At 43.9% G+C, this 16,612-nt stretch overlaps 68 non-coding genes and 6 pseudogenes across 68 annotated transcripts; all 74 read left to right on the top strand.

Annotated features, from left to right (window-relative positions):
* The first annotated feature begins 114 nt into the window (after window positions 1–114).
* Window positions 115–233, top strand: LOC131711872 (5S ribosomal RNA). Its single transcript, XR_009313761.1, has one exon. It is a non-coding gene; the product is annotated as a 5S ribosomal RNA (ribosomal RNA).
* A 114-nt stretch (window positions 234–347) lies between these two features.
* On the top strand, window positions 348–466 carry LOC131719875 (5S ribosomal RNA). The gene has a single exon (XR_009318774.1). It is a non-coding gene; the product is annotated as a 5S ribosomal RNA (ribosomal RNA).
* Window positions 467–566: 100 nt separating this feature from the next.
* Window positions 567–685, top strand: LOC131719874 (5S ribosomal RNA). Its single transcript, XR_009318773.1, has one exon. It is a non-coding gene; the product is annotated as a 5S ribosomal RNA (ribosomal RNA).
* Window positions 686–785: 100 nt separating this feature from the next.
* LOC131711042 (5S ribosomal RNA) lies at window positions 786–904 on the top strand. The gene has a single exon (XR_009312924.1). It is a non-coding gene; the product is annotated as a 5S ribosomal RNA (ribosomal RNA).
* Window positions 905–1,018: 114 nt separating this feature from the next.
* LOC131712416 (5S ribosomal RNA) lies at window positions 1,019–1,137 on the top strand. Its single transcript, XR_009314309.1, has one exon. It is a non-coding gene; the product is annotated as a 5S ribosomal RNA (ribosomal RNA).
* A 114-nt stretch (window positions 1,138–1,251) lies between these two features.
* On the top strand, window positions 1,252–1,370 carry LOC131719873 (5S ribosomal RNA). The gene has a single exon (XR_009318772.1). It is a non-coding gene; the product is annotated as a 5S ribosomal RNA (ribosomal RNA).
* A 114-nt stretch (window positions 1,371–1,484) lies between these two features.
* Window positions 1,485–1,603, top strand: LOC131719872 (5S ribosomal RNA). Its single transcript, XR_009318771.1, has one exon. It is a non-coding gene; the product is annotated as a 5S ribosomal RNA (ribosomal RNA).
* A 111-nt stretch (window positions 1,604–1,714) lies between these two features.
* On the top strand, window positions 1,715–1,833 carry LOC131719871 (5S ribosomal RNA). Its single transcript, XR_009318770.1, has one exon. It is a non-coding gene; the product is annotated as a 5S ribosomal RNA (ribosomal RNA).
* Window positions 1,834–1,933: 100 nt separating this feature from the next.
* LOC131719869 (5S ribosomal RNA) lies at window positions 1,934–2,052 on the top strand. Its single transcript, XR_009318768.1, has one exon. It is a non-coding gene; the product is annotated as a 5S ribosomal RNA (ribosomal RNA).
* Window positions 2,053–2,166: 114 nt separating this feature from the next.
* On the top strand, window positions 2,167–2,285 carry LOC131719868 (5S ribosomal RNA). The gene has a single exon (XR_009318767.1). It is a non-coding gene; the product is annotated as a 5S ribosomal RNA (ribosomal RNA).
* Window positions 2,286–2,399: 114 nt separating this feature from the next.
* Window positions 2,400–2,518, top strand: LOC131712685 (5S ribosomal RNA). The gene has a single exon (XR_009314576.1). It is a non-coding gene; the product is annotated as a 5S ribosomal RNA (ribosomal RNA).
* A 100-nt stretch (window positions 2,519–2,618) lies between these two features.
* LOC131719867 (5S ribosomal RNA) lies at window positions 2,619–2,737 on the top strand. The gene has a single exon (XR_009318766.1). It is a non-coding gene; the product is annotated as a 5S ribosomal RNA (ribosomal RNA).
* Window positions 2,738–2,837: 100 nt separating this feature from the next.
* Window positions 2,838–2,956, top strand: LOC131710989 (5S ribosomal RNA). Its single transcript, XR_009312871.1, has one exon. It is a non-coding gene; the product is annotated as a 5S ribosomal RNA (ribosomal RNA).
* A 100-nt stretch (window positions 2,957–3,056) lies between these two features.
* On the top strand, window positions 3,057–3,175 carry LOC131711164 (5S ribosomal RNA). Its single transcript, XR_009313046.1, has one exon. It is a non-coding gene; the product is annotated as a 5S ribosomal RNA (ribosomal RNA).
* A 114-nt stretch (window positions 3,176–3,289) lies between these two features.
* LOC131719866 (5S ribosomal RNA) lies at window positions 3,290–3,408 on the top strand. The gene has a single exon (XR_009318765.1). It is a non-coding gene; the product is annotated as a 5S ribosomal RNA (ribosomal RNA).
* Window positions 3,409–3,522: 114 nt separating this feature from the next.
* On the top strand, window positions 3,523–3,641 carry LOC131711176 (5S ribosomal RNA). The gene has a single exon (XR_009313058.1). It is a non-coding gene; the product is annotated as a 5S ribosomal RNA (ribosomal RNA).
* Window positions 3,642–3,741: 100 nt separating this feature from the next.
* Window positions 3,742–3,860, top strand: LOC131719865 (5S ribosomal RNA). Its single transcript, XR_009318764.1, has one exon. It is a non-coding gene; the product is annotated as a 5S ribosomal RNA (ribosomal RNA).
* Window positions 3,861–3,960: 100 nt separating this feature from the next.
* LOC131710557 (5S ribosomal RNA) lies at window positions 3,961–4,079 on the top strand. The gene has a single exon (XR_009312434.1). It is a non-coding gene; the product is annotated as a 5S ribosomal RNA (ribosomal RNA).
* A 100-nt stretch (window positions 4,080–4,179) lies between these two features.
* LOC131711123 (5S ribosomal RNA) lies at window positions 4,180–4,298 on the top strand. Its single transcript, XR_009313005.1, has one exon. It is a non-coding gene; the product is annotated as a 5S ribosomal RNA (ribosomal RNA).
* Window positions 4,299–4,412: 114 nt separating this feature from the next.
* On the top strand, window positions 4,413–4,531 carry LOC131713942 (5S ribosomal RNA; annotated as a pseudogene).
* Window positions 4,532–4,645: 114 nt separating this feature from the next.
* LOC131719864 (5S ribosomal RNA) lies at window positions 4,646–4,764 on the top strand. Its single transcript, XR_009318763.1, has one exon. It is a non-coding gene; the product is annotated as a 5S ribosomal RNA (ribosomal RNA).
* Window positions 4,765–4,864: 100 nt separating this feature from the next.
* On the top strand, window positions 4,865–4,983 carry LOC131712149 (5S ribosomal RNA). The gene has a single exon (XR_009314041.1). It is a non-coding gene; the product is annotated as a 5S ribosomal RNA (ribosomal RNA).
* A 100-nt stretch (window positions 4,984–5,083) lies between these two features.
* LOC131719863 (5S ribosomal RNA) lies at window positions 5,084–5,202 on the top strand. The gene has a single exon (XR_009318762.1). It is a non-coding gene; the product is annotated as a 5S ribosomal RNA (ribosomal RNA).
* A 100-nt stretch (window positions 5,203–5,302) lies between these two features.
* Window positions 5,303–5,421, top strand: LOC131719862 (5S ribosomal RNA). The gene has a single exon (XR_009318761.1). It is a non-coding gene; the product is annotated as a 5S ribosomal RNA (ribosomal RNA).
* A 114-nt stretch (window positions 5,422–5,535) lies between these two features.
* LOC131709791 (5S ribosomal RNA) lies at window positions 5,536–5,654 on the top strand. The gene has a single exon (XR_009311654.1). It is a non-coding gene; the product is annotated as a 5S ribosomal RNA (ribosomal RNA).
* A 100-nt stretch (window positions 5,655–5,754) lies between these two features.
* LOC131719861 (5S ribosomal RNA) lies at window positions 5,755–5,873 on the top strand. Its single transcript, XR_009318760.1, has one exon. It is a non-coding gene; the product is annotated as a 5S ribosomal RNA (ribosomal RNA).
* Window positions 5,874–5,973: 100 nt separating this feature from the next.
* Window positions 5,974–6,092, top strand: LOC131719860 (5S ribosomal RNA). Its single transcript, XR_009318759.1, has one exon. It is a non-coding gene; the product is annotated as a 5S ribosomal RNA (ribosomal RNA).
* A 100-nt stretch (window positions 6,093–6,192) lies between these two features.
* Window positions 6,193–6,311, top strand: LOC131719858 (5S ribosomal RNA). Its single transcript, XR_009318757.1, has one exon. It is a non-coding gene; the product is annotated as a 5S ribosomal RNA (ribosomal RNA).
* Window positions 6,312–6,411: 100 nt separating this feature from the next.
* Window positions 6,412–6,530, top strand: LOC131719857 (5S ribosomal RNA). The gene has a single exon (XR_009318756.1). It is a non-coding gene; the product is annotated as a 5S ribosomal RNA (ribosomal RNA).
* A 114-nt stretch (window positions 6,531–6,644) lies between these two features.
* On the top strand, window positions 6,645–6,763 carry LOC131719856 (5S ribosomal RNA). Its single transcript, XR_009318755.1, has one exon. It is a non-coding gene; the product is annotated as a 5S ribosomal RNA (ribosomal RNA).
* A 114-nt stretch (window positions 6,764–6,877) lies between these two features.
* LOC131715222 (5S ribosomal RNA) lies at window positions 6,878–6,986 on the top strand (annotated as a pseudogene).
* A 100-nt stretch (window positions 6,987–7,086) lies between these two features.
* On the top strand, window positions 7,087–7,205 carry LOC131719855 (5S ribosomal RNA). Its single transcript, XR_009318754.1, has one exon. It is a non-coding gene; the product is annotated as a 5S ribosomal RNA (ribosomal RNA).
* Window positions 7,206–7,319: 114 nt separating this feature from the next.
* Window positions 7,320–7,438, top strand: LOC131719854 (5S ribosomal RNA). Its single transcript, XR_009318753.1, has one exon. It is a non-coding gene; the product is annotated as a 5S ribosomal RNA (ribosomal RNA).
* Window positions 7,439–7,538: 100 nt separating this feature from the next.
* LOC131719853 (5S ribosomal RNA) lies at window positions 7,539–7,657 on the top strand. The gene has a single exon (XR_009318752.1). It is a non-coding gene; the product is annotated as a 5S ribosomal RNA (ribosomal RNA).
* Window positions 7,658–7,771: 114 nt separating this feature from the next.
* On the top strand, window positions 7,772–7,890 carry LOC131719852 (5S ribosomal RNA). Its single transcript, XR_009318751.1, has one exon. It is a non-coding gene; the product is annotated as a 5S ribosomal RNA (ribosomal RNA).
* A 100-nt stretch (window positions 7,891–7,990) lies between these two features.
* LOC131719851 (5S ribosomal RNA) lies at window positions 7,991–8,109 on the top strand. Its single transcript, XR_009318750.1, has one exon. It is a non-coding gene; the product is annotated as a 5S ribosomal RNA (ribosomal RNA).
* A 100-nt stretch (window positions 8,110–8,209) lies between these two features.
* On the top strand, window positions 8,210–8,328 carry LOC131719850 (5S ribosomal RNA). The gene has a single exon (XR_009318749.1). It is a non-coding gene; the product is annotated as a 5S ribosomal RNA (ribosomal RNA).
* A 100-nt stretch (window positions 8,329–8,428) lies between these two features.
* Window positions 8,429–8,547, top strand: LOC131719849 (5S ribosomal RNA). Its single transcript, XR_009318748.1, has one exon. It is a non-coding gene; the product is annotated as a 5S ribosomal RNA (ribosomal RNA).
* Window positions 8,548–8,647: 100 nt separating this feature from the next.
* On the top strand, window positions 8,648–8,766 carry LOC131719847 (5S ribosomal RNA). The gene has a single exon (XR_009318746.1). It is a non-coding gene; the product is annotated as a 5S ribosomal RNA (ribosomal RNA).
* A 114-nt stretch (window positions 8,767–8,880) lies between these two features.
* Window positions 8,881–8,999, top strand: LOC131713057 (5S ribosomal RNA). The gene has a single exon (XR_009314945.1). It is a non-coding gene; the product is annotated as a 5S ribosomal RNA (ribosomal RNA).
* A 114-nt stretch (window positions 9,000–9,113) lies between these two features.
* On the top strand, window positions 9,114–9,232 carry LOC131712471 (5S ribosomal RNA). Its single transcript, XR_009314362.1, has one exon. It is a non-coding gene; the product is annotated as a 5S ribosomal RNA (ribosomal RNA).
* A 100-nt stretch (window positions 9,233–9,332) lies between these two features.
* On the top strand, window positions 9,333–9,451 carry LOC131711374 (5S ribosomal RNA). The gene has a single exon (XR_009313258.1). It is a non-coding gene; the product is annotated as a 5S ribosomal RNA (ribosomal RNA).
* A 100-nt stretch (window positions 9,452–9,551) lies between these two features.
* On the top strand, window positions 9,552–9,670 carry LOC131719846 (5S ribosomal RNA). The gene has a single exon (XR_009318745.1). It is a non-coding gene; the product is annotated as a 5S ribosomal RNA (ribosomal RNA).
* A 100-nt stretch (window positions 9,671–9,770) lies between these two features.
* LOC131710620 (5S ribosomal RNA) lies at window positions 9,771–9,889 on the top strand. The gene has a single exon (XR_009312503.1). It is a non-coding gene; the product is annotated as a 5S ribosomal RNA (ribosomal RNA).
* A 114-nt stretch (window positions 9,890–10,003) lies between these two features.
* LOC131719845 (5S ribosomal RNA) lies at window positions 10,004–10,122 on the top strand. Its single transcript, XR_009318744.1, has one exon. It is a non-coding gene; the product is annotated as a 5S ribosomal RNA (ribosomal RNA).
* A 100-nt stretch (window positions 10,123–10,222) lies between these two features.
* Window positions 10,223–10,341, top strand: LOC131719844 (5S ribosomal RNA). The gene has a single exon (XR_009318743.1). It is a non-coding gene; the product is annotated as a 5S ribosomal RNA (ribosomal RNA).
* Window positions 10,342–10,441: 100 nt separating this feature from the next.
* On the top strand, window positions 10,442–10,560 carry LOC131711373 (5S ribosomal RNA). Its single transcript, XR_009313257.1, has one exon. It is a non-coding gene; the product is annotated as a 5S ribosomal RNA (ribosomal RNA).
* A 100-nt stretch (window positions 10,561–10,660) lies between these two features.
* On the top strand, window positions 10,661–10,779 carry LOC131719843 (5S ribosomal RNA). The gene has a single exon (XR_009318742.1). It is a non-coding gene; the product is annotated as a 5S ribosomal RNA (ribosomal RNA).
* Window positions 10,780–10,879: 100 nt separating this feature from the next.
* On the top strand, window positions 10,880–10,998 carry LOC131710619 (5S ribosomal RNA). The gene has a single exon (XR_009312502.1). It is a non-coding gene; the product is annotated as a 5S ribosomal RNA (ribosomal RNA).
* A 100-nt stretch (window positions 10,999–11,098) lies between these two features.
* On the top strand, window positions 11,099–11,207 carry LOC131715221 (5S ribosomal RNA; annotated as a pseudogene).
* Window positions 11,208–11,307: 100 nt separating this feature from the next.
* LOC131709902 (5S ribosomal RNA) lies at window positions 11,308–11,426 on the top strand. Its single transcript, XR_009311766.1, has one exon. It is a non-coding gene; the product is annotated as a 5S ribosomal RNA (ribosomal RNA).
* Window positions 11,427–11,540: 114 nt separating this feature from the next.
* Window positions 11,541–11,659, top strand: LOC131711994 (5S ribosomal RNA). Its single transcript, XR_009313883.1, has one exon. It is a non-coding gene; the product is annotated as a 5S ribosomal RNA (ribosomal RNA).
* A 100-nt stretch (window positions 11,660–11,759) lies between these two features.
* Window positions 11,760–11,878, top strand: LOC131719842 (5S ribosomal RNA). Its single transcript, XR_009318741.1, has one exon. It is a non-coding gene; the product is annotated as a 5S ribosomal RNA (ribosomal RNA).
* A 100-nt stretch (window positions 11,879–11,978) lies between these two features.
* Window positions 11,979–12,097, top strand: LOC131719841 (5S ribosomal RNA). The gene has a single exon (XR_009318740.1). It is a non-coding gene; the product is annotated as a 5S ribosomal RNA (ribosomal RNA).
* A 100-nt stretch (window positions 12,098–12,197) lies between these two features.
* LOC131719840 (5S ribosomal RNA) lies at window positions 12,198–12,316 on the top strand. Its single transcript, XR_009318739.1, has one exon. It is a non-coding gene; the product is annotated as a 5S ribosomal RNA (ribosomal RNA).
* Window positions 12,317–12,430: 114 nt separating this feature from the next.
* LOC131709901 (5S ribosomal RNA) lies at window positions 12,431–12,549 on the top strand. The gene has a single exon (XR_009311765.1). It is a non-coding gene; the product is annotated as a 5S ribosomal RNA (ribosomal RNA).
* Window positions 12,550–12,649: 100 nt separating this feature from the next.
* On the top strand, window positions 12,650–12,768 carry LOC131719839 (5S ribosomal RNA). Its single transcript, XR_009318738.1, has one exon. It is a non-coding gene; the product is annotated as a 5S ribosomal RNA (ribosomal RNA).
* Window positions 12,769–12,868: 100 nt separating this feature from the next.
* LOC131711871 (5S ribosomal RNA) lies at window positions 12,869–12,987 on the top strand. The gene has a single exon (XR_009313760.1). It is a non-coding gene; the product is annotated as a 5S ribosomal RNA (ribosomal RNA).
* Window positions 12,988–13,087: 100 nt separating this feature from the next.
* On the top strand, window positions 13,088–13,206 carry LOC131720783 (5S ribosomal RNA). Its single transcript, XR_009319680.1, has one exon. It is a non-coding gene; the product is annotated as a 5S ribosomal RNA (ribosomal RNA).
* Window positions 13,207–13,320: 114 nt separating this feature from the next.
* On the top strand, window positions 13,321–13,449 carry LOC131713998 (5S ribosomal RNA; annotated as a pseudogene).
* Window positions 13,450–13,563: 114 nt separating this feature from the next.
* Window positions 13,564–13,682, top strand: LOC131711870 (5S ribosomal RNA). Its single transcript, XR_009313759.1, has one exon. It is a non-coding gene; the product is annotated as a 5S ribosomal RNA (ribosomal RNA).
* A 100-nt stretch (window positions 13,683–13,782) lies between these two features.
* On the top strand, window positions 13,783–13,901 carry LOC131717133 (5S ribosomal RNA). The gene has a single exon (XR_009316018.1). It is a non-coding gene; the product is annotated as a 5S ribosomal RNA (ribosomal RNA).
* A 114-nt stretch (window positions 13,902–14,015) lies between these two features.
* On the top strand, window positions 14,016–14,134 carry LOC131719838 (5S ribosomal RNA). Its single transcript, XR_009318737.1, has one exon. It is a non-coding gene; the product is annotated as a 5S ribosomal RNA (ribosomal RNA).
* A 100-nt stretch (window positions 14,135–14,234) lies between these two features.
* LOC131719836 (5S ribosomal RNA) lies at window positions 14,235–14,353 on the top strand. The gene has a single exon (XR_009318735.1). It is a non-coding gene; the product is annotated as a 5S ribosomal RNA (ribosomal RNA).
* Window positions 14,354–14,453: 100 nt separating this feature from the next.
* Window positions 14,454–14,562, top strand: LOC131715220 (5S ribosomal RNA; annotated as a pseudogene).
* A 100-nt stretch (window positions 14,563–14,662) lies between these two features.
* On the top strand, window positions 14,663–14,781 carry LOC131711034 (5S ribosomal RNA). The gene has a single exon (XR_009312916.1). It is a non-coding gene; the product is annotated as a 5S ribosomal RNA (ribosomal RNA).
* A 114-nt stretch (window positions 14,782–14,895) lies between these two features.
* LOC131719835 (5S ribosomal RNA) lies at window positions 14,896–15,014 on the top strand. The gene has a single exon (XR_009318734.1). It is a non-coding gene; the product is annotated as a 5S ribosomal RNA (ribosomal RNA).
* Window positions 15,015–15,125: 111 nt separating this feature from the next.
* Window positions 15,126–15,244, top strand: LOC131711869 (5S ribosomal RNA). The gene has a single exon (XR_009313758.1). It is a non-coding gene; the product is annotated as a 5S ribosomal RNA (ribosomal RNA).
* A 100-nt stretch (window positions 15,245–15,344) lies between these two features.
* On the top strand, window positions 15,345–15,463 carry LOC131720782 (5S ribosomal RNA). The gene has a single exon (XR_009319679.1). It is a non-coding gene; the product is annotated as a 5S ribosomal RNA (ribosomal RNA).
* Window positions 15,464–15,574: 111 nt separating this feature from the next.
* Window positions 15,575–15,703, top strand: LOC131713997 (5S ribosomal RNA; annotated as a pseudogene).
* A 114-nt stretch (window positions 15,704–15,817) lies between these two features.
* LOC131711867 (5S ribosomal RNA) lies at window positions 15,818–15,936 on the top strand. Its single transcript, XR_009313756.1, has one exon. It is a non-coding gene; the product is annotated as a 5S ribosomal RNA (ribosomal RNA).
* Window positions 15,937–16,036: 100 nt separating this feature from the next.
* LOC131717122 (5S ribosomal RNA) lies at window positions 16,037–16,155 on the top strand. The gene has a single exon (XR_009316007.1). It is a non-coding gene; the product is annotated as a 5S ribosomal RNA (ribosomal RNA).
* Window positions 16,156–16,269: 114 nt separating this feature from the next.
* LOC131719834 (5S ribosomal RNA) lies at window positions 16,270–16,388 on the top strand. Its single transcript, XR_009318733.1, has one exon. It is a non-coding gene; the product is annotated as a 5S ribosomal RNA (ribosomal RNA).
* A 100-nt stretch (window positions 16,389–16,488) lies between these two features.
* LOC131719833 (5S ribosomal RNA) lies at window positions 16,489–16,607 on the top strand. Its single transcript, XR_009318732.1, has one exon. It is a non-coding gene; the product is annotated as a 5S ribosomal RNA (ribosomal RNA).
* The last annotated feature ends 5 nt before the right edge of the window (window positions 16,608–16,612 follow it).

The raw sequence follows: 16,612 nt of genomic DNA, 5'->3' as shown, positions 1-16,612 counted from the left end.
TTACATTTTTGTAATTACATTTTAGAATTGAAATGTGTGGAGGACAAAAGGAAATTTTGGAGGAATCACCCCCAGCTCACTAAACATAAAAGTCATGAAAGCAGAAATGCAATCGCCTGCGGCCACACCACCTTGAATAAGCCTGATCTTGTCTGATCTCAGAAGCTAAGCAATGTTGGGCTTGGTTAGTACTTGGATGGGAGACCACCTGGGAATATCAAGTGCTGCAGGCATTACATTTTTGTAATTACATTTTACAATTGAAATGTGTGGAGGACAAAAGGAAATTTTGGAGGAATCACTCCCAGCTCACTAAACATAAAAGTCATGAAAGCAGAAATGCAATCGCCTGCGGCCACACCACCTTGAATAAGCCTGATCTCGTCTGATCTCAGAAGCTAAGCAATGTTGGGCTTGGTTAGTACTTGGATGGGAGACCACCTGGGAATATCAAGTGCTGCAGGCATTACATTTTACAATTGAAATGTGTGGAGGACAAAAGGAAATTTTGGAGGAATCACCCCCAGCTCACTAAACATAAAAGTCATGAAAGCAGAAACGCAATCGCCTGCGGCCACACCACCTTGAATAAGCCTGATCTCGTCTGATCTCAGAAGCTAAGCAATGTTGGGCTTGGTTAGTACTTGGATGGGAGACCACCTGGGAATATCAAGTGCTGCAGGCATTACATTTTACAATTGAAATGTGTGGAGGACAAAAGGAAATTTTGGAGGAATCACCCCCAGCTCACTAAACATAAAAGTCATGAAAGCAGAAATGCAATCGCCTGCGGCCACACCACCTTGAATAAGCCTGATCTCGTCTGATCTCAGAAGCTAAGCAATGTTGGGCTTGGTTAGTACTTGGAAGGGAGACCACCTGGGAATATCAAGTGCTGCAGGCATTACATTTTTGTAATTACATTTTACAATTGAAATGTGTGGAGGACAAAAGGAAATTTTGGAGGAATCACCCCCAGCTCACTAAACATAAAAGTCATGAAAGCAGAAATGCATTCGCCTGCGGCCACACCACCTTGAATAAGCCTGATCTCGTCTGATCTCAGAAGCTACGCAATGTTGGGCTTGGTTAGTACTTGGATGGGAGACCACCTGGGAATATCAAGTGCTGCAGGCATTACATTTTTGTAATTACATTTTACAATTGAAATGTGTGGAGGACAAAAGGAAATTTTGGAGGAATCACCCCCAGCTCACTAAACATAAAAGTCATGAAAGCAGAAATGCAATCGCCTGCGGCCACACCACCTTGAATAAGCCTGATCTCGTCTGATCTCAGAAGCTAAGCAATGTTGGGCTTGGTTAGTACTTGGATGGGAGACCACCTGGGAATATCAAGTGCTGCAGGCATTACATTTTTGTAATTACATTTTACAATTGAAATGTGTGGAGGACAAAAGGAAATTTTGGAGGAATCACCCCCAGCTCACTAAACATAAAAGTCATGAAAGCAGAAATGCAATCGCCTGCGGCCACACCACCTTGAATAAGCCTGATCTCGTCTGATCTCAGAAGCTAAGCAATGTTGGGCTTGGTTAGTACTTGGATGGGAGACCACCTGGGAATATCAAGTGCTGCAGGCATTACATTTTTGTAATTACATTTTACAATTGAAATGTGTGGACAAAAGGAAATTTTGGAGGAATCACCCCCAGCTCACTAAACATAAAAGTCATGAAAGCAGAAATGCAATCGCCTGCGGCCACACCACCTTGAATAAGCCTGATCTCGTCTGATCTCAGAAGCTAAGCAATGTTGGGCTTGGTTAGTACTTGGATGGGAGACCACCTGGGAATATCAAGTGCTGCAGGCATTACATTTTACAATTGAAATGTGTGGAGGACAAAAGGAAATTTTGGAGGAATCACCCCCAGCTCACTAAACATAAAAGTCATGAAAGCAGAAATGCAATCGCCTGCGGCCACACCACCTTGAATAAGCCTGATCTCGTCTGATCTCAGAAGCTAAGCAATGTTGGGCTTGGTTAGTACTTGGATGGGAGACCACCTGGGAATATCAAGTGCTGCAGGCATTACATTTTAGTAATTACATTTTACAATTGAAATGTGTGGAGGACAAAAGGAAATTTATGAGGAATCACCCCCAGCTCACTAAACATAAAAGTCATGAAAGCAGAAACGCAATCGCCTGCGGCCACACCACCTTGAATAAGCCTGATCTCGTCTGATCTCAGAAGCTAAGCAATGTTGGGCTTGGTTAGTACTTGGATGGGAGACCACCTGGGAATATCAAGTGCTGCAGGCATTACATTTTTGTAATTACATTTTACAATTGAAATGTGTGGAGGACAAAAGGAAATTTTGGAGGAATCACCCCCAGCTCACTAAACATAAAAGTCATGAAAGCAGAACAGCAATCGCCTGCGGCCACACCACCTTGAATAATCCTGATCTCGTCTGATCTCCGAAGCTAAGCAATGTTGGGCTTGGTTAGTACTTGGTTGGGAGACCACCTGGGAATATCAAGTGCTGCAGGCATTACATTTTACAATTGAAATGTGTGGAGGACAAAAGGAAATTTTGGAGGAATCACCCCCAGCTCACTAAACATAAAAGTCATGAAAGCAGAAATGCAATCGCCTGCGGCCACACCACCTTGAATAAGCCTGATCTCGTCTGATCTCAGAAGCTAAGCAATGTTGGGCTTGGTTAGTACTTGGATGGGAGACCACCTGGGAATATCAAGTGCTGCAGGCATTACATTTTACAATTGAAATGTGTGGAGGACAAAAGGAAATTTTAGAGGAATCACCCCCAGCTCACTAAACATAAAAGTCATGAAAGCAGAAATGCAATCGCCTGCGGCCACACCACCTTGAATAAGCCTGATCTCGTCTGATCTCAGAAGCTAAGCAATGTTGGGCTTGGTTAGTACTTGGATGGAAGACCACCTGGGAATATCAAGTGCTGCAGGCATTACATTTTACAATTGAAATGTGTGGAGGACAAAAGGAAATTTTGGAGGAATCACCCCCAGCTCACTAAACATAAAAGTCATGAAAGCAGAAATGCAATCGCCTGCGGCCACACCACCTTGAATAAGCCTGATCTCGTCTGATCTCAGAAGCTAAGCAATGTTGGGCTTGGTTAGTATTTGGATGGGAGACCACCTGGGAATATCAAGTGCTGCAGGCATTACATTTTTGTAATTACATTTTACAATTGAAATGTGTGGAGGACAAAAGGAAATTTTGGAGGAATCACCCCCAGCTCACTAAACATAAAAGTCATGAAAGCAGAAATGCAATCGCCTGCGGCCACACCACCTTGAATAAGCCTGATCTCGTCTGATCTCAGAAGCTAAGCAATGTTGGGCTTGGTTAGTACTTGGATGGGAGACCACCTGGGAATATCAAGTGCTGCAGGCATTACATTTTTGTAATTACATTTTACAATTGAAATGTGTGGAGGACAAAAGGAAATTTTGGAGGAATCACCCCCAGCTCACTAAACATAAAAGTCATGAAAGCAGAAATGCAATCGCCTGCGGCCACACCACCTTGAATAAGCCTGATCTCGTCTGATCTCAGAAGCTAAGCAATGTTGGGCTTGGTTAGTACTTGGATGGGAGACCACCTCGGAATATCAAGTGCTGCAGGCATTACATTTTACAATTGAAATGTGTGGAGGACAAAAGGAAATTTTGGAGGAATCACCCCCAGCTCACTAAACATAAAAGTCATGAAAGCAGAAATGCAATCGCCTGCGGCCACACCACCTTGAATAAGCCTGATCTCGTCTGATCTCAGAAGCTAAGCAATGTTGGGCTTGGTTAGTACTTGGATGGGAGACCACCTGGGAATATCAAGTGCTGCAGGCATTACATTTTACAATTGAAATGTGTGGAGGACAAAAGGAAATTTTGGAGGAATCACCCCCAGCTCACTAAACATAAAAGTCATGAAAGCAGAAATGCAATCGCCTGCGGCCACACCACCTTGAATATGCCTGATCTCGTCTGATCTCAGAAGCTAAGCAATGTTGGGCTTGGTTAGTACTTGGATGGGAGACCACCTGGGAATATCAAGTGCTGCAGGCATTACATTTTACAATTGAAATGTGTGGAGGACAAAAGGAAATTTTGGAGGAATCACCCCCAGCTCACTAAACATAAAAGTCATGAAAGCAGAAATGCAATCGCCTGCGGCCACACCACCTTGAATAAGCCTGATCTCGTCTGATCTCTGAAGCTAAGCAATGTTGGGCTTGGTTAGTACTTGGATGGGAGACCACCTGGGAATATCAAGTGCTGCAGGCATTACATTTTTGTAATTACATTTTACAATTGAAATGTGTGGAGGACAAAAGGAAATTTTGGAGGAATCACCCCCAGCTCACTAAACATAAAAGTCATGAAAGCAGAAATGCAACCGCCAGCGGCCACACCACCTTGAATAAGCCTGATCTCGTCTCATCTCAGAAGCTAAGCAATGTTGGGCTTGGTTAGTACTTGGATGGGAGACCACCTGGGAATATCAAGTGCTGCAGGCATTACATTTTTGTAATTACATTTTACAATTGAAATGTGTGGAGGACAAAAGGAAATTTTGGAGGAATCACCCCCAGCTCACTAAACATAAAAGTCATGAAAGCAGAAATGCAATCGCCTGCGGCCACACCACCTTGAATAAGCCTGATCTCGTCTGATCTCAGAAGCTAAGCAATGTTGGGCTTGGTTAGTACTTGGATGGGAGACCACCTGGGAATATCAAGTGCTGCAGGCATTACATTTTACAATTGAAATGTGTGGAGGACAAAAGGAAATTTTGGAGGAATCACCCCCAGCTCACTAAACATAAAAGTCATGAAAGCAGAAATGCAATCGCCTGCGGCCACACCACCTTGAATAAGCCTGATCTCGTCTGATCTCAGAAGCTAAGCAATGTTGGGCTTGGTTAGTGCTTGGATGGGAGACCACCTGGGAATATCAAGTGCTGCAGGCATTACATTTTACAATTGAAATGTGTGGAGGACAAAAGGAAATTTTGGAGGAATCACCCCCAGCTCACTAAACATAAAAGTCATGAAAGCAGGAATGCAATCGCCTGCGGCCACACCACCTTGAATAAGCCTGATCTCGTCTGATCTCAGAAGCTAAGCAATGTTGGGCTTGGTTAGTACTTGGATGGGAGACCACCTGGGAATATCAAGTGCTGCAGGCATTACATTTTACAATTGAAATGTGTGGAGGACAAAAGGAAATTTTGGAGGAATCACCCCCAGCTCACTAAACATAAAAGTCATGAAAGCAGAAATGCAATCGCCTGCGGCCACACCACCTTGAATAAGCCTGATCTCGTCTGATCTCAGAAGCTAAGCAATGTTGGGCTTGGTTAGTACTTGGATGGGAGACCACCTGGGAATATCAAGTGCTGCAGGCATTACATTTTTGTAATTACATTTTACAATTGAAATGTGTGGAGGACAAAAGGAAATTTTGGAGGAATCACCCCCAGCTCACTAAACATAAAAGTCATGAAAGCAGAAATGCAATCGCCTGCGGCCACACCACCTTGAATAAGCCTGATCTCGTCTGATCTCAGAAGCTAAGCAATGCTGGGCTTGGTTAGTACTTGGATGGGAGACCACCTGGGAATATCAAGTGCTGCAGGCATTACATTTTACAATTGAAATGTGTGGAGGACAAAAGGAAATTTTGGAGGAATCACCCCCAGCTCACTAAACATAAAAGTCATGAAAGCAGAAATGCAATCGCCTGCGGCCACACCACCTTGAATAAGCCTGATCTCGTCTGATCTCAGAAGCTAAGCAATGTTGGGCTTGGTTAGTACTTGGATGGGAGACCACCTGGGAATATCAAGTGCTGCAGGCATTACATTTTACAATTGAAATGTGTGGAGGACAATAGGAAATTTTGGAGGAATCACCCCCAGCTCACTAAACATAAAAGTCATGAAAGTAGAAATGCAATCGCCTGCGGCCACACCACCTTGAATAAGCCTGATCTCGTCTGATCTCAGAAGCTAAGCAATGTTGGGCTTGGTTAGTACTTGGATGGGAGACCACCTGGGAATATCAAGTGCTGCAGGCATTACATTTTACAATTGAAATGTGTGGAGGACAAAAGGAAATTTTGGAGGAATCACCCCCAGCTCACTAAACATAAAAGTCATGAAAGCAGAAATGCAATCGCCTGCGGCCACACCACCTTGAATAAGCCTGATCTCGTCTGATCTCAGAAGCTAAGCAATGTTGGGCTTGGTTAGTACTTGGATGGGAGACCACCTGGGAATATCAAGTGCTGCAGGCATTACATTTTACAATTGAAATGTGTGGAGGACAAAAGGAAATTTTGGAGGAATCACCCCCAGCTCACTAAACATAAAAGTCATGAAAGCAGAAATGCAATCGCCTGCGGCCACACCACCTTGAATAAGCCTGATCTCGTCTGATCTCAGAAGCTAAGCAATGTTGGGCTTGGTTAGTACTTGGATGGGAGACCACCTGGGAATATCAAGTGCTGCAGGCATTACATTTTTGTAATTACATTTTACAATTGAAATGTGTGGAGGACAAAAGGAAATTTTGGAGGAATCACCCCCAGCTCACTAAACATAAAAGTCATGAAAGCAGAACAGCAATCGCCTGCGGCCACACCACCTTGAATAAGCCTGATCTCGTCTGATCTCAGAAGCTAAGCAATGTTGGGCTTGGTTAGTACTTGGATGGGAGACCACCTGGGAATATCAAGTGCTGCAGGCATTACATTTTTGTAATTACATTTTACAATTGAAATGTGTGGAGGACAAAAGGAAATTTTGGAGGAATCACCCCCAGCTCACTAAACATAAAAGTCATGAAAGCAGAAATGCAATCGCCTGCGGCCACACCACCTTGAATAAGCCTGATCTCAGAAGCTAAGCAATGTTGGGCTTGGTTAGTACTTGGATGGGAGACCACCTGGGAATATCAAGTGCTGCAGGCATTACATTTTACAATTGAAATGTGTGGAGGACAAAAGGAAATTTTGGAGGAATCACCCCCAGCTCACTAAACATAAAAGTCATGAAAGCAGAAATGCAATTGCCTGCGGCCACACCACCTTGAATAAGCCTGATCTCGTCTGATCTCAGAAGCTAAGCAATGTTGGGCTTGGTTAGTACTTGGATGGGAGACCACCTGGGAATATCAAGTGCTGCAGGCATTACATTTTTGTAATTACATTTTACAATTGAAATGTGTGGAGGACAAAAGGAAATTTTGGAGGAATCACCCCCAGCTCACTAAACATAAAAGTCATGAAAGCAGAAATGCAATCGCCTGCGGCCACACCACCTTGAATAAGCCTGATCTCGTCTGATCTCAGAAGCTAAGCAATGTTGGGCTTGGTTAGTACTTGGATGGGAGACCACCTGGGAATATCAAGTGCTGCAGGCATTACATTTTACAATTGAAATGTGTGGAGGACAAAAGGAAATTTTAGAGGAATCACCCCCAGCTCACTAAACATAAAAGTCATGAAAGCAGAAATGCAATCGCCTGCGGCCACACCACCTTGAATAAGCCTGATCTCGTCTGATCTCAGAAGCTAAGCAATGTTGGGCTTGGTTAGTACTTGGATGGGAGACCACCTGGGAATATCAAGTGCTGCAGGCATTACATTTTTGTAATTACATTTTACAATTGAAATGTGTGGAGGACAAAAGGAAATTTTGGAGGAATCACCCCCAGCTCACTAAACATAAAAGTCATGAAAGCAGACATGCAATCGCCTGCGGCCACACCACCTTGAATAAGCCTGATCTCGTCTGATCTCAGAAGCTAAGCAATGTTGGGCTTGGTTAGTACTTGGATGGGAGACCACCTGGGAATATCAAGTGCTGCAGGCATTACATTTTACAATTGAAATGTGTGGAGGACAAAAGGAAATTTTGGAGGAATCACCCCCAGCTCACTAAACATAAAAGTCATGAAAGCAGAAATGCAATCGCCTGCGGCCACACCACCTTGAATAAGCCTGATCTCGTCTGATCTCAGAAGCTAAGCAATGTTGGGCTTGGTTAGTACTTGGATGGGAGACCACCTGGGAATATCAAGTGCTGCAGGCATTACATTTTACAATTGAAATGTGTGGAGGACAAAAGGAAATTTTGGAGGAATCACCCCCAGCTCACTAAACATAAAAGTCATGAAAGCAGAAATGCAATCGCCTGCGGCCACACCACCTTGAATAAGCCTGATCTCGTCTGATCTCAGAAGCTAAGCAATGTTGGGCTTGGTTAGTACTTGGATGGGAGACCACCTGGGAATATCAAGTGCTGCAGGCATTACATTTTACAATTGAAATGTGTGGAGGACAAAAGGAAATTTTGGAGGAATCACCCCCAGCTCACTAAACATAAAAGTCATGAAAGCAGAAATGCAATCGCCTGCGGCCACACCACCTTGAATAAGCCTGATCTCGTCTGATCTCAGAAGCTAAGCAATGTTGGGCTTGGTTAGTACTTGGATGGGAGACCACCTGGGAATATCAAGTGCTGCAGGCATTACATTTTACAATTGAAATGTGTGGAGGACAAAAGGAAATTTTGGAGGAATCAACCCCAGCTCACTAAACATAAAAGTCATGAAAGCAGAAATGCAATCGCCTGCGGCCACACCACCTTGAATAAGCCTGATCTCGTCTGATCTCAGAAGCTAAGCAATGTTGGGCTTGGTTAGTACTTGGATGGGAGACCACCTGGGAATATCAAGTGCTGCAGGCATTACATTTTTGTAATTACATTTTACAATTGAAATGTGTGGAGGACAAAAGGAAATTTTGGAGGAATCACCCCCAGCTCACTAAACATAAAAGTCATGAAAGCAGAAATGCAATCGCCTGCGGCCTCACCACCTTGAATAAGCCTGATCTCGTCTGATCTCAGAAGCTAAGCAATGTTGGGCTTGGTTAGTACTTGGATGGGAGACCACCTGGGAATATCAAGTGCTGCAGGGATTACATTTTTGTAATTACATTTTACAATTGAAATGTGTGGAGGACAAAAGGAAATTTTGGAGGAATCACCCCCAGCTCACTAAACATAAAAGTCATGAAAGCAGAAATGCAATCGCTTGCGGCCACACCACCTTGAATAAGCCTGATCTCGTCTGATTTCAGAAGCTAAGCAATGTTGGGCTTGGTTAGTACTTGGATGGGAGACCACCTGGGAATATCAAGTGCTGCAGGCATTACATTTTACAATTGAAATGTGTGGAGGACAAAAGGAAATTTTGGAGGAATCACCCCCAGCTCACTAAACATAAAAGTCATGAAAGCAGAAATGCAATCGCCTGCGGCCACACCACCTTGAATAAGCCTGATCTCGTCTGATTTCAGAAGCTAAGCAATGTTGGGCTTGGTTAGTACTTGGATGGGAGACCACCTGGGAATATCAAGTGCTGCAGGCATTACATTTTACAATTGAAATGTGTGGAGGACAAAAGGAAATTTTGGAGGAATCACCCCCAGCTCACTAAACATAAAAGTCATGAAAGCAGAAATGCCATCGCCTGCGGCCACACCACCTTGAATAAGCCTGATCTCGTCTGATCTCAGAAGCTAAGCAATGTTGGGCTTGGTTAGTACTTGGATGGGAGACCACCTGGGAATATCAAGTGCTGCAGGCATTACATTTTACAATTGAAATGTGTGGAGGACAAAAGGAAATTTTGGAGGAATCACCCCCAGCTCACTAAACATAAAAGTCATGAAAGCAGAAATGCAATCGCCTGCGGCCACGCCACCTTGAATAAGCCTGATCTCGTCTGATCTCAGAAGCTAAGCAATGTTGGGCTTGGTTAGTACTTGGATGGGAGACCACCTGGGAATATCAAGTGCTGCAGGCATTACATTTTTGTAATTACATTTTACAATTGAAATGTGTGGAGGACAAAAGGAAATTTTGGAGGAATCACCCCCAGCTCACTAAACATAAAAGTCATGAAAGCAGAAATGCAATCGCCTGCGGCCACACCACCTTGAATAAGCCTGATCTCGTCTGATCTCAGAAGCTAAGCAATGTTGGGCTTGGTTAGTACTTGGATGGGAGACCACCTGGGAATATCAAGTGCTGCAGGCATTACATTTTACAATTGAAATGTGTGGAGGACAAAAGGAAATTTTGGAGGAATCACCCCCAGCTCACTAAACATAAAAGTCATGAAAGCAGAACAGCAATCGCCTGCGGCCACACCACCTTGAATAAGCCTGATCTCGTCTGATCTCAGAAGCTAAGCAATGTTGGGCTTGGTTAGTACTTGGATGGGAGACCACCTGGGAATATCAAGTGCTGCAGGCATTACATTTTACAATTGAAATGTGTGGAGGACAAAAGGAAATTTTGGAGGAATCACCCCCAGCTCACTAAACATAAAAGTCATGAAAGCAGAAATGCAATCGCCTGCGGCCACACCACCTTGAATAAGCCTGATCTCGTCTGATTTCAGAAGCTAAGCAATGTTGGGCTTGGTTAGTACTTGGATGGGAGACCACCTGGGAATATCAAGTGCTGCAGGCATTACATTTTACAATTGAAATGTGTGGAGGACAAAAGGAAATTTTGGAGGAATCACCCCCAGCTCACTAAACATAAAAGTCATGAAAGCAGAAATGCCATCGCCTGCGGCCACACCACCTTGAATAAGCCTGATCTCGTCTGATCTCAGAAGCTAAGCAATGTTGGGCTTGGTTAGTACTTGGATGGGAGACCACCTGGGAATATCAAGTGCTGCAGGCATTACATTTTACAATTGAAATGTGTGGAGGACAAAAGGAAATTTTGGAGGAATCACCCCCAGCTCACTAAACATAAAAGTCATGAAAGCAGAACAGCAATCGCCTGCGGCCACGCCACCTTGAATAAGCCTGATCTCGTCTGATCTCAGAAGCTAAGCAATGTTGGGCTTGGTTAGTACTTGGATGGGAGACCACCTGGGAATATCAAGTGCTGCAGGCATTACATTTTACAATTGAAATGTGTGGAGGACAAAAGGAAATTTTGGAGGAATCACCCCCAGCTCACTAAACATAAAAGTCATGAAAGCAGAAATGCAATCGCCTGCGGCCACACCACCTTGAATAAGCCTGATCTCAGAAGCTAAGCAATGTTGGGCTTGGTTAGTACTTGGATGGGAGACCACCTGGGAATATCAAGTGCTGCAGGCATTACATTTTACAATTGAAATGTGTGGAGGACAAAAGGAAATTTTGGAGGAATCACCCCCAGCTCACTAAACATAAAAGTCATGAAAGCAGAAATGCAATCGCCTGCGGTCACACCACCTTGAATAAGCCTGATCTCGTCTGATCTCAGAAGCTAAGCAATGTTGGGCTTGGTTAGTACTTGGATGGGAGACCACCTGGGAATATCAAGTGCTGCAGGCATTACATTTTTGTAATTACATTTTACGATAGAAATGTGTGGAGGACAAAAGGAAATTTTGGAGGAATCACCCCCAGCTCACTAAACATAAAAGTCATGAAAGCAGAAATGCAATCGCCTGCGGCCACACCACCTTGAATAAGCCTGATCTCGTCTGATATCAGAAGCTAAGCAATGTTGGGCTTGGTTAGTACTTGGATGGGAGACCACCTGGGAATATCAAGTGCTGCAGGCATTACATTTTACAATTGAAATGTGTGGAGGACAAAAGGAAATTTTGGAGGAATCACCCCCAGCTCACTAAACATAAAAGTCATGAAAGCAGAAAAGCAATCGCCTGCGGCCACACCACCTTGAATAAGCCTGATCTCGTCTGATCTCAGAAGCTAAGCAATGTTGGGCTTGGTTAGTACTTGGATGGGAGACCACCTGGGAATATCAAGTGCTGCAGGCATTACATTTTACAATTGAAATGTGTGGAGGACAAAAGGAAATTTTGGAGGAATCACCCCCAGCTCACTAAACATAAAAGTCATGAAAGCAGAACAGCAATCGCCTGCGGCCACACCACCTTGAATAAGCCTGATCTCGTCTGATCTCAGAAGCTAAGCAATGTTGGGCTTGGTTAGTACTTGGATGGGAGACCACCTGGGAATATCAAGTGCTGCAGGCATTACATTTTACAATTGAAATGTGTGGAGGACAAAAGGAAATTTTGGAGGAATCACCCCCAGCTCACTAAACATAAAAGTCATGAAAGCAGAAATGCAATCGCCTGCGGCCACACCACCTTGAATAAGCCTGATCTCGTCTGATCTCAGAAGCTAAGCAATGTTGGGCTTGGTTAGTACTTGGATGGGAGACCACCTGGGAATATCAAGTGCTGCAGGCATTACATTTTTGTAATTACATTTTACAATAGAAATGTGTGGAGGACAAAAGGAAATTTTGGAGGAATCACCCCCAGCTCACTAAACATAAAAGTCATGAAAGCAGAAATGCAATCGCCTGCGGTCACACCACCTTGAATAAGCCTGATCTCGTCTGATCTCAGAAGCTAAGCAATGTTGGGCTTGGTTAGTACTTGGATGGGAGACCACCTGGGAATATCAAGTGCTGCAGGCATTACATTTTACAATTGAAATGTGTGGAGGACAAAAGGAAATTTTGGAGGAATCACCCCCAGCTCACTAAACATAAAAGTCATGAAAGCAGAAATGCAATCGCCTGCGGCCACACCACCTTGAATAAGCCTGATCTCGTCTGATCTCAGAAGCTAAGCAATGTTGGGCTTGGTTAGTACTTGGATGGGAGACCACCTGGGAATATCAAGTGCTGCAGGCATTACATTTTACAATTGAAATGTGTGGAGGACAAAAGGAAATTTTGGAGGAATCACCCCCAGCTCACTAAACATAAAAGTCATGAAAGCAGAAATGCAATTGCCTGCGGCCACACCACCTTGAATAAGCCTGATCTTGTCTGATCTCAGAAGCTAAGCAATGTTGGGCTTGGTTAGTACTTGGATGGGAGACCACCTGGGAATATCAAGTGCTGCAGGCATTACATTTTACAATTGAAATGTGTGGAGGACAAAAGGAAATTTTGGAGGAATCACCCCCAGCTCACTAAACATAAAAGTCATGAAAGCAGAAATGCAATCGCCTGCGGCCACACCACCTTGAATAAGCCTGATCTCGTCTGATCTCAGAAGCTAAGCAATGTTGGGCTTGGTTAGTACTTGGATGGGAGACCACGTGGGAATATCAAGTGCTGCAGGCATTACATTTTTGTAATTACATTTTACAATTGAAATGTGTGGAGGACAAAAGGAAATTTTGGAGGAATCACCCCCAGCTCACTAAACATAAAAGTCATGAAAGCAGAAATGCAATCGCCTGCGGCCACACCACCTTGAATAAGCCTGATCTTGTCTGATCTCGTCTGATCTCAGAAGCTAAGCAATGTTGGGCTTGGTTAGTACTTGGATGGGAGACCACCTGGGAATATCAAGTGCTGCAGGCATTACATTTTTGTAATTACATTTTACAATTGAAATGTGTGGAGGACAAAAGGAAATTTTGGAGGAATCACCCCCAGCTCACTAAACATAAAAGTCATGAAAGCAGAAATGCAATCGCCTGCGGCCACACCACCTTGAATAAGCCTGATCTTGTCTGATCTCAGAAGCTAAGCAATGTTGGGCTTGGTTAGTACTTGGATGGGAGACCACCTGGGAATATCAAGTGCTGCAGGCATTACATTTTACAATTGAAATGTGTGGAGGACAAAAGGAAATTTTGGAGGAATCACCCCCAGCTCACTAAACATAAAAGTCATGAAAGCAGAAATGCCATCGCCTGCGGCCACACCACCTTGAATAAGCCTGATCTCGTCTGATCTCAGAAGCTAAGCAATGTTGGGCTTGATTAGTACTTGGATGGGAGACCACCTGGGAATATCAAGTGCTGCAGGCATTACATTTTTGTAATTACATTTTACAATTGAAATGTGTGGAGGACAAAAGGAAATTTTGGAGGAATCACCCCCAGCTCACTAAACATAAAAGTCATGAAAGCAGAAATGCAATCGCCTGCGGCCACACCACCTTGAATAAGCCTGATCTCGTCTGATCTCAGAAGCTAAGCAATGTTGGGCTTGGTTAGTACTTGGATGGGAGACCACCTGGGAATATCAAGTGCTGCAGGCATTACATTTTACAATTGAAATGTGTGGAGGACAAAAGGAAATTTTGGAGGAATCACCCCCAGCTCACTAAACATAAAAGTCATGAAAGCAGAAATGCAATCGCCTGCGGCCACACCACCTTGAATAAGCCTGATCTCGTCTGATCTCAGAAGCTAAGCAATGTTGGGCTTGGTTAGTACTTGGATGGGAGACCACCTGGGAATATCAAGTGCTGCAGGCATTACATTTTACAATTGAAATGTGTGGAGGACAAAAGGAAATTTTGGAGGAATCACCCCCAGCTCACTAAACATAAAAGTCATGAAAGCAGAAATGCAATCGCCTGCGGCCACACCACCTTGAATAAGCCTGATCTCAGAAGCTAAGCAATGTTGGGCTTGGTTAGTACTTGGATGGGAGACCACCTGGGAATATCAAGTGCTGCAGGCATTACATTTTACAATTGAAATGTGTGGAGGACAAAAGGAAATTTTGGAGGAATCACCCCCAGCTCACTAAACATAAAAGTCATGAAAGCAGAAATGCAATCGCCTGCGGCCACACCACCTTGAATAAGCCTGATCTCGTCTGATCTCAGAAGCTAAGCAATGTTGGGCTTGGTTAGTACTTGGATGGGAGACCACCTGGGAATATCATGTGCTGCAGGCATTACATTTTTGTAATTACATTTTACAATTGAAATGTGTGGAGGACAAAAGGAAATTTTGGAGGAATCACCCCCAGCTCACTAAACATAAAAGTCATGAAAGCAGAAATGCAATCGCCTGCGGCCACACCACCTTGAATAAGCCTGATCTCGTCTGATCTCAGAAGCTAAGCAATGTTGGGCTTGGTTAGTACTTGGATGGGAGACCACCTGGGAATATCAAGTGCTGCAGGCATTACATTTTTGTAATTACATTTTACAATTGAAATGTGTGGACAAAAGGAAATTTTGGAGGAATCACCCCCAGCTCAATAAACATAAAAGTCATGAAAGCAGAAATGCAATTGCCTGCGGCCACACCACCTTGAATAAGCCTGATCTTGTCTGATCTCAGAAGCTAAGCAATGTTGGGCTTGGTTAGTACTTGGATGGGAGACCACCTGGGAATATCAAGTGCTGCAGGCATTACATTTTACAATTGAAATGTGTGGAGGACAAAAGGAAATTTTGGAGGAATCACCCCCAGCTCACTAAACATAAAAGTCATGAAAGCAGAAATGCAATCGCCTGCGGCCACACCACCTTGAATAAGCCTGATCTCGTCTGATCTCAGAAGCTAAGCAATGTTGGGCTTGGTTAGTACTTGGATGGGAGACCACGTGGGAATATCAAGTGCTGCAGGCATTACATTTTTGTAATTACATTTTACAATTGAAATGTGTGGACAAAAGGAAATTTTGGAGGAATCACCCCCAGCTCACTAAACATAAAAGTCATGAAAGCAGAAATGCAATCGCCTGCGGCCACACCACCTTGAATAAGCCTGATCTTGTCTGATCTCGTCTGATCTCAGAAGCTAAGCAATGTTGGGCTTGGTTAGTACTTGGATGGGAGACCACCTGGGAATATCAAGTGCTGCAGGCATTACATTTTTGTAATTACATTTTACAATTGAAATGTGTGGAGGACAAAAGGAAATTTTGGAGGAATCACCCCCAGCTCACTAAACATAAAAGTCATGAAAGCAGAAATGCAATCGCCTGCGGCCACACCACCTTGAATAAGCCTGATCTTGTCTGATCTCAGAAGCTAAGCAATGTTGGGCTTGGTTAGTACTTGGATGGGAGACCACCTGGGAATATCAAGTGCTGCAGGCATTACATTTTACAATTGAAATGTGTGGAGGACAAAAGGAAATTTTGGAGGAATCACCCCCAGCTCACTAAACATAAAAGTCATGAAAGCAGAAATGCCATCGCCTGCGGCCACACCACCTTGAATAAGCCTGATCTCGTCTGATCTCAGAAGCTAAGCAATGTTGGGCTTGATTAGTACTTGGATGGGAGACCACCTGGGAATATCAAGTGCTGCAGGCATTACATTTTTGTAATTACATTTTACAATTGAAATGTGTGGAGGACAAAAGGAAATTTTGGAGGAATCACCCCCAGCTCACTAAACATAAAAGTCATGAAAGCAGAAATGCAATCGCCTGCGGCCACACCACCTTGAATAAGCCTGATCTCGTCTGATCTCAGAAGCTAAGCAATGTTGGGCTTGGTTAGTACTTGGATGGGAGACCACCTGGGAATATCAAGTGCTGCAGGCATTACATTTTACAATTGAAATGTGTGGAGGACAAAAGGAAATTTTGGAGGAATCACCCCCAGCTCACTAAACATAAAAGTCATGAAAGCAGAAATGCAATCGCCTGCGGCCACACCACCTTGAATAAGCCTGATCTCGTCTGATCTCAGAAGCTAAGCAATGTTGGGCTTGGTTAGTACTTGGATGGGAGACCACCTGGGAATATCAAGTGCTGCAGGCATTACA

This window comes from Acipenser ruthenus, chromosome 44, assembly GCF_902713425.1.
Source record: "Acipenser ruthenus chromosome 44, fAciRut3.2 maternal haplotype, whole genome shotgun sequence".
NCBI classification, from domain to species: Eukaryota; Metazoa; Chordata; class Actinopteri; order Acipenseriformes; family Acipenseridae; genus Acipenser; species Acipenser ruthenus.
This window is presented reverse-complemented; position numbering and strand designations above follow the sequence as displayed.